The sequence below is a fragment of the Ovis aries genome, chromosome 12 (genome assembly GCF_016772045.2).
Source record: "Ovis aries strain OAR_USU_Benz2616 breed Rambouillet chromosome 12, ARS-UI_Ramb_v3.0, whole genome shotgun sequence".
NCBI classification, from domain to species: Eukaryota; Metazoa; Chordata; class Mammalia; order Artiodactyla; family Bovidae; genus Ovis; species Ovis aries.
Genome location: NC_056065.1, coordinates 70,846,172 through 70,854,782, shown reverse-complemented (window position 1 = coordinate 70,854,782; position 8,611 = coordinate 70,846,172). Strand labels below are relative to the sequence as shown.

General features: G+C 46.8%; 1 long non-coding RNA gene across 1 annotated transcript in view; it reads right to left on the bottom strand.

Moving 5' to 3' along the window:
- Nucleotides 1–221: 221 nt before the first annotated feature.
- The window catches only part of LOC132657529 (uncharacterized), a 31,055-nt gene continuing 22,665 nt past the window's right edge, over nt 222–8,611 (bottom strand). Inside the window, exon 2 of the long non-coding RNA XR_009595876.1 lies at nt 222–7,696. This is a non-coding gene — a long non-coding RNA (uncharacterized LOC132657529). The remainder of the gene's footprint in view (nt 7,697–8,611) is intronic.

The window sequence follows — 8,611 nt, the reverse complement described above, 5'->3', positions numbered from 1 at the left end:
CTTCATAGGAGAAAAGGCATTTTAACAGTTAAGGCAAAATCAGAATACCAGAATAAAGGGGGTGTCTTTTAAATTAAATAACTTTCATTTCTTTTTTAAATTCACTACTTTTGGATGGCATCACTGACTCAACAGACATGAGTTTGAGCAAACTCTGGGAGATGGTGAAGGATCGGGAAGCCTGGCGTGCTGCAGTCCATGGGGTTGCAAAAAGTCAGACACGCCTTAGCGACTGAACAACTTTGTCTTTTTTTTTTTTGCTTTTCAGAAGACTGGCAGATACCAGGATCCGTATTTGGGACCAACTTCTGAAATCTCTCTGGCCTTATTTATCAATACCTTATCAGAGGGTATTGGATTTCTCCTTGAATCCCTCCACCTCCGAACATTTAATGATTCTCTGACTCCAGCCCAGATTCTCTTTCTACTAACAGCTGGAAATAGAAACCCCTGGGCTGGCAGTGTTGGCCAGAATGCCCTGGTCAGAGGAACCAGATGTGTGTCTAGGATCCATCTGAAGACCACACCACTCCCTGCAATACCCCGAGAGAGAGAGTGACCAGGAGATATTTCAGTGGCATCACGTCAGTCATGGAGAGAACTGACTTCCTCTTAGAAAGTGACTCCTTTGTATTTGAAGCCAAACAGCTTGGGATTTGAAGTGCAAACTGCAGTCTGCTTTCTCGCAGTACCTCCTGCCATCAGGCTGGTTCTGGCTGGCTTAGCGTTCACCCTGCGCAGCAGGACAGCCTGGGGGCCCTTCAGGCTGTCAGTACCCCTGATGCTCTCGGTCAGAGCCGGGGAAAGCATCCTGGAAAATCCAGTGCTTCTCACACAGGCTGCCACCGGGCAAAGCCTGAAGCTTGAATGTGCCCCCCTGCTACAGTCAGTGATTTTATTATCATTAATGATGAGAACAGTCTTCTGCCTATCGTTTTAAAATAATTTTTAAAAATCTGATATCTTTTTAGCATAACATCGGTGCTCAGGGAAATCTCTATGAAAGAGATAGGACTGAAAGTGTACTCTGAACAGGTGAGGTCCTTGAACAGGGAGTAAGGATGGTATGGAGCCTATTGAGGAGCAGGGGAGGTGAGAGCTGAGAAGAGCCCTGCCTGAAGGGGGCGCTGAATTCCCAGAAGGAGAGAGATGGGATGAGCTAGCCACTTCACTTTCACACATTAGAGAAGGAAATGGCAACCCACTTCAGTGTTCTTGCCTGGAGAATCCCAGGGACAGGGGAGCCTGGTGGGCTGCCATCTATGGGGTCGCATAGAGTTGGACACGACTGAAGCGACTTAGCAGCAGCAGCAGCAGGGATGGGCTGGGCTTCCCAGGTGCTGTGACAGTAAAGGGCTTCCCTGATAGTCCAGGGAAATCAGTCCTGAATATTCACTGGAACGACTGATGCTGAAACTCCAATCCTTTGGCCACCTGATGCAAAGAACTGACTCATTTGAAAAGACCCTGATGCTGGGAAAGATTCAAGGTGGGAGGAGAAGGGGATGACAGAGGATGAGATGATTGGATGGCATCACCAACTCAATGGCCAAGTTTGATCAAGCTCCGGGAAATGGTGATAGACAGGGAGACCTGGTGTGCTGCAGTCCATGGGGTCACGAAGAGTCAGACATGACTGAGTGACTGAATTGAACTGAACTGAACTGGTAGTTCAGACAGTAAAGAATCTGCCTGCAATGCAGGAGACCTGGATTCAATCCCTGAGTTGGAAAGATCCCCTGGAGGAGCTTGGCAACCCACTCCAGTATTCTTGCCTGGCAGATTCCATGGACAGAGCAGTCTGGTGGGCTACAGTTCACGTGGTCGCAAAGAATTGGACACAACTGAGTGATACAGACTTTCAGTTTCAGGAATGGGCCAGGTGTATGGAGATCTCACAGGCTTTTTTTTTGGCTGCATCAGATTTTCCTTGCATCATACGTACCAGTTTTGGCCCATGGGCTCAATAGTTGCAGGACGTGGGATCTTAGTTCCCTGACCAGGGACTGAACATGTGTCCTCTGCATTGCAATGTGGATTCTTAACTGCTGGACCACCAGGAAGTCCCTTGCACAGCCTTCTGAGGCAGACAGACTTGGTCAAGCCCTACCTCAACCACTTACCAGTGTTATTATTCCCCTTCATCCTGCAACCTCACTGGGAGGGAAAGCTCTCCAAGGCTAGAAGAGTTAAGTGGTCTCGAGGGGTGGAGAAAGGGAAGGAACAGAATGAGTCTGACTGGAATTCTGTCAAAAAGTTGTTCAAGGAAACATCAAACAACCTCCACCCTCTCGGTCTCTTCAACTGGTTGCTTTGGGGCCTCCTTTTCCTTGAAAGTGAAGTTCCAGGGAGATAAACATCCACGGAAAGCAACAGGTCTGGATGCAAATGTGACCCCACCAGCCGAAAAACAGTCCTTCCCGCCCTGCTCTCAGGCGGGGTCCGTAATAAGGACTGAGGAAGTGACCTTTTCTCAGGAAGTGGGTGGACGAATGACCTAGAATTCAACCCTTCCCTTCGTGGAAGAAACCTATTGACTAAAGGAGGAAAGTTGTCGAATGTGCTCCTCTCAGGGCAGAAGGAAAAGGGAGTGGCAGGAACAAGTTACTGTCCAGCAGTAGGTTTTAGAATATATTAACAGAAGAGAAACATTTTCTACAAATGGGCACCTGTTTCCTCTGAGGTGAGAACTGGCCCCTTTAAAGAGGAGGCTGAAAATTTTCTCCGGAAAATGTAGCCTCTACTTTCATAATTGTCCCAGTTGGACACCAAGAGGGATTTTTTCATATGTGATATGGATGTGTTATTTATTGACTATGTTTGGTTTTCCATCACCTTCTATTGAAACTGTCGGGATTCAGACTCAGTAGGGTGTGAAGACCCCGGACCAGACTGAGAGTGGTGAGACTGATGAGGGAGCTGACCTACTGGAGGAAGATTGGGCACGAACAGCTAACTCAATTGTGTTTGACTTTCTATGACTTTATTTGAATTTGCAGTTTTATTATGAAAGGAATATATGTACCCAGTCAACTTGGTGTTTTTATTATAAAAGTAATTTAAATATCCAGTATATATATTACACAATGAATATAAGAACCTCGTGTGGAGGCATTCCAGCATTCTCTCCAGATCTGTGATCAGCTCCTTACATGTTCTTATGAAAAAGCATCTATGCATAGGTAACTAGGAGAGTGTATCATTTCTTTAAAAAACTTGCACAGAGCTTCCCTGAGTGGCTCAGTGGTAAAGAATCCGCCTGCCAATGCAGGAGACACAGGTTCCATCCCTGATCCAGAAAGGTCCCACATGCCGAGGAACAGCTAAGCCTGTGCACCACAATTATGGAACCTCTGCTCTAGAGCCCGGTAGCCACAGCTGTCAAAGCTCACACGCCCTAGAGCCTGCGCTCTGCAACAAGAGAAGCCCAAGAAGCACAGTGGGGAGTAGCCCAGGCAGCAACGAAGACCCAGCACAGCCCAGCATAAACAAGCAAACATTATTAAAACAGAAGCAAAGACCTCACCCAAAAACAAAAATCTCACACAAATGGAGTCATGCTCTGCACACTGTGATACATCTTGCCTTTCTCACCTAAACATCTTCCGTGGAGATCATTCTTTTCATTGGAATGGCTGTATGTCCCAGTTTGCCTGGGACAGTCCATCCTGTATAATTATCAACAGATTCCCCCTCTCAAAGCATCCTGGTTTGGATAAATCTCTCTACTTATCAGGTCAAATAGATTTCATGCCTTGCTTTTAGTAAGTTTCATAGAATGTCACACCATGGGCACCTCAATACTAATATAACTAATCACCCATCTATCAGTTCAGTTCAGTCGCTCAGTCATATCTGACTCCTTGCGACCCCATGGACTGCCCCATGCCAGACTTCCCTGTTCATCACCAACTCCCAGAGCTTGCTCAAACTCATGTCCATCCAGTCAGTGATACCATCTAACCATCTCATCCTCTGTTGTCCCCTTCTCCTCCAGCCTTCAATCTTTCTCAGCATCAGGGTCTTTTGCAACAAGACAGTTCTCATCAGGTGGCCAGAGTATTGGAGTTTCAGCTTCAGCATCTGCCCTTCCAATGAATATTCAGGACTGATTTCCTTTAGGATGGACTGGTCTGATCTTGCAATCCAACGGACTGTCAAGAGTCTTCTCCAACACCACAGTTCAAAACCATCCACCCATCTATGGGCACAGGATATTTCTTATTTTACCTATTAGAAACCATTCAGCTTCCTTGTACATTCATCTTTGAACATCTATTCCTGCTTTATTGACTATGCCAAAGCCTTTGACTGTGTGGATCACAATAAACTGTGGATAATTCTGAAAGAGATGGGAATACCAGACCACCTGACCTGCCTCTTGAGAAACCTATATGCAGGGCAGGAAGCAACAATTAGAGCTGGACATGGAACAACAGACTGGTTCCAAATAGGAAAAGGAGTACATCAAGGCTGTATATTGTCACCCTGCTTATTTAACTTCTATGCAGAGTACATCATGAGAAACGCTGGGCTGGAAGAAGCACAAGCTGGAATCAAGATTGCTGGGAGAAATATCAATAACCTCAGATATGCAGATGACACCACCCTTATGGCAGAAAGTGAAGAGGAACTAAAAGCCTCTTGCTGAAAGTGAAAGAGGAGAGTGAAAAAGTTGGCTTAAAACTCAACATTCAGAAAACGAAGATCATGGCATCTGGTCCCATCACTTCATGGGAAATAGATGGGGAAACAGGGGAAACAGTGTCAGACTTTATTTTGGGGGGCTCCAAAATCACTGCAGATGGTGACTGGAGCCATGAAATTAAAAGACACTTACTCCTTGGAAGGAAAGTTATGACCAACTTAGATGGCATATTAAAAAGCAGAGACATTACTTTGCCAACAAAGGTCCGTCTAGTCAAGGCTATGGTTTTTCCAGTGGTCATGTATGGATGTGAGAGTTGGACTGTGAAGAAAGCTGAGTGCAGAAGAATTGATGCTTTTGAACTGTGGTGTTGGAGAAGACTCTTGAGAGTCCCTTGGATTGCAAGGAGATCCAACCAGTCCATCCTAAAGGAGATCAGTCCTGGGTGTTCATTGGAAAGACTGATGCTGAAGATGAAACTCCAGTACTTTGGCCACCTCATGTGAAGAGTTGAGTCACTGGAAAAGACCCTGATGGTGGGAGGGATTGGGGGAAGGATGAGAAGGGGACGACAGAGGATGAGATGGCTGGATGGCATCACTGAGTTGATGGACATGAATTTGAGTGAACTCCGGGAGTTGGTGATGGACAGGGAGGCCTGGCGCGCTGCGATTCATGGGGTCGCAGAGTCAGAGACGACTGAGCAACTGAACTGAACTGAGCTGAATTGAAAAGGTTACATGTGCAGGATAAATTCCTGGCAGTGAGACTTGCTGGGTCAAATTGTGCCTTTTACATTTTGTTCTGTGAAAATAATATTTACATTTACTTTTTAATGGAGGCATAATAGTCTGTGGTATGAATTTGGTACCAGTAATTTATCTATCTTTTATATCTTTTGAAAACGTGAGCAAAATTCCTCTCCTCAAAGGAGAAACTGCAGGCAGAGGGGCTAGCGCAGAGCAGTCTTTCGGGTACCTCTCTCACTCTCATAGCCCAGATACCCCACACCTCTGGACTCTTGTTGGACTACACCACTGTCCCCTCTCACAATTACAGCAGATTCTTCTCTGACTCCTTCTCTCTCCTGTAGGTGCCCAGCCCTCTTCCAGGAGGCACGGCCTGACTGCCCCCTTACCGACCCCCCTAAGACTGGGCTGGGGCCTCTTGTGCGTACTCTCACAGAGTTCGATACTTCTGTCCCTGCACTCATCCCATTGAACCTTAATCCCTTTTTAACTTCCGTCTTCTGAGTTGAGCTCTGGATTCATTTCCTATTGCTGCTGTCACAAATCACCACAAACAGTGACTGACAACAATACAGATTCACTATCTTATAGTTGTGAAGGTCAGAAGTCTAAAATGGGTTTCACTGAAACCGAGGTGGTGGCATGACTGGGCTCCTTTTGGAGGCTCCAGGCAGAATCTGGTTTCTTGCCTTTTCTAGTTTCTAGATGCTTAGCACATGGCTTCTTCCACCTTCGAAGCCAGCAGTGGAATTCCCCAACAGTCCAGAGGTTAGGACTATGAGCTTCTGGTGCGAGTGGCCTGGGTTCAATCCTTGGTCAGGGAATTAAGATTCCATAAGACATGTGGCAAGGCCAAAAAAAACCCAAAACACTGAAAAGCCAGCAATGGCTGGTTGAGCCTTTCCTATGTCACATCACTCAGACACCAGCTCTCCTGTCCCTTCCACGTTTAAGGATCGTGCGACTACACAGATCCCACCTAAATAAGCCAGGATACCCTCCCTACTTTAGGGAATTCCCTGGTGGTCCAGTGGTTAGGACCTGGTGCTTTTGTTGCTGCGACCTGGGTCTGATCCCTGGCTGGGAAACTAAGATCCCACAAGTCATGTGGCATGGCCAAAAAAAAAGTCAGTTGGTGAGCAATCTTAACTTCCATTTGCGATCTTAATTCCCTTTGCTGGGTAGCAGAGTATGTCCACAGCATCCATGGATTAGGACACGGACATCTTTGGGTGCCTCTATTCTGTCTACCACAGGTTCCAAGCTCTGCAAGGGCAGAAGGCAGATCATAGTCTCTATCGTATGCCCAGTATGTGGAACATGGTAAGTATTCATTAGTTAGTTAGTTAGTGTTAGTCGCTCAGTCGTGCCCAGCTCTTTGTGACCCCATTGACTGCAGCCCACCAGGCTCCTCTGTCCATGAGATTTTCCAGGCAAGGATACTGGCGTGGGTTGCCATTTCCTTCTCTAGGGGATCTTCCCAACCCAGGGGTCAACCTCAGGTCTGCTGCACTGCAGGCAGATTCTTTACCGACTGAGCTACAAGGGAAGCCCAAGTATTCATTAACTATTTATCAATCCACTGCTCCTTACCCTGCATGATTCTTGCAGGTCAGATAAAACGGGGTGCCTGAAGGGTTCTGCCAGAAGGCATACTGTTGCTGCTCATCAAAGTGAGCAAGAAAACCTCATGGTGGAGACTAGAGACTCCTTTTCCAACACAACTCTTTTTATCCTGAGGGAGTTGAAGACCAGGTCAGTCACATATGTGGTTCAGAGTAGGGACCATTTCATCTGTCTGCATGTTCCCCAACCCAGAGCCTGGCATACTTTAGAACTCAGTGCATTTTTGTGGAGGGGTCAGGGTGGGTGGAAGCCCAACTGGGGCAGAAAAACTGACAGCAAGGATTCCACTAGGGCACTGGTCAGAGTGGGAGGCTTAGAGGCCAGCTGGGGTGAATGTGTGAGCAAGGTTTCCAAAGCAGACAATGCTGTATCAGTCAGGCCCCAAGAGCCAGCGTGGAGAATGAGGTCAGGCAGGAAGTCGGACAAGGCAATGCAACATGGGTGGCAAGGGAGAGGGCAGGGGCAGGGCTGGGTTCAGGAAGCTGGGAGGAGGTGGAGGTTAAAACTGAGGGGCGCATCAGGAACCTGGAGGAGACTGGGAACGAACTTGACCACACCAGCTTCCTGCGCCGTGCCCCAGTTTTGCGTTGTTTCTGTGGTAAGAGTCAGTTCAGCCCGGCCGGAGGGCCCTGGTCAGCGGATGGTGCCCCAGGTCTGGGAGCAGGAACAGCAGCTGTGAGGGACCATAAACCAGACATGGGCAGGAGTCAACAGGAAGCTGTCACAGTAGATGCAAAACTATATATGACACAGTCACCCCCCTTGGGAAATTAGAGTCCAGGGCAATAGTCAGGTACTGCCCAAATTTTATATAAGGTAGGAGATGAGAATGAAGGGTGATTAAACAGAAAGCTTTTAAAAAAAATCCTCTTTAACCTTCCCAGTATGTACAGTAAATGTTATTCCCTCCATTTTATAGATGAGAATTGTGAGGCTCAGAGAAGGTAGATAATTTGCCCAAGATCACACCACTAATCAATGGAAGAGCCACTCAGTATCCTGTGAATTTGTATTCTTCTCTTACTCTTTAGAGGCCACACTTCTAAAGTCTATCCCATAAAAGCAGAGGCTGTTTTTCTCTATAGCCAAGCATGTGCTTAGCAGCTCAGTCGTGTTCGACTCTTTGCGACCCCGTGGACCGTAGCCTGCCAGGATCCTCTATCCATGGGGATTCTCCAGGCAAGAATACTGGAGTGGGTTGCCAGTAATGCCAGGTATATAGTAGGCATTCAGTAAACGCTTATTAAATGAATGACACTTCTGAAGTAAATTTAATTCTTACGCTCCTTTACTCTACACACTTTTCTGTTATAACTCTGAGTTAGTACTAAGGCCTTGGTAGAATAAACACATTTCACTCATTCCAAACAGAACTTGAAATAGAATAGGTATGTGGTTCTGAGCTTGCTTTCCTGTCAAGCTGTGAGCTCCCGGGAGACAGGAACTATATCCTACCAACTTTTTCACCGAGTACACAGTAGGTGTTCAGTAACTATGAGTATGAACAAGTGAAGGTTAACTTGGCAGTGTTGCAATCAATGGACTGGAGAGGGGACAAAGAGGATCTGGGCTGAAATGTGGGGCCCTC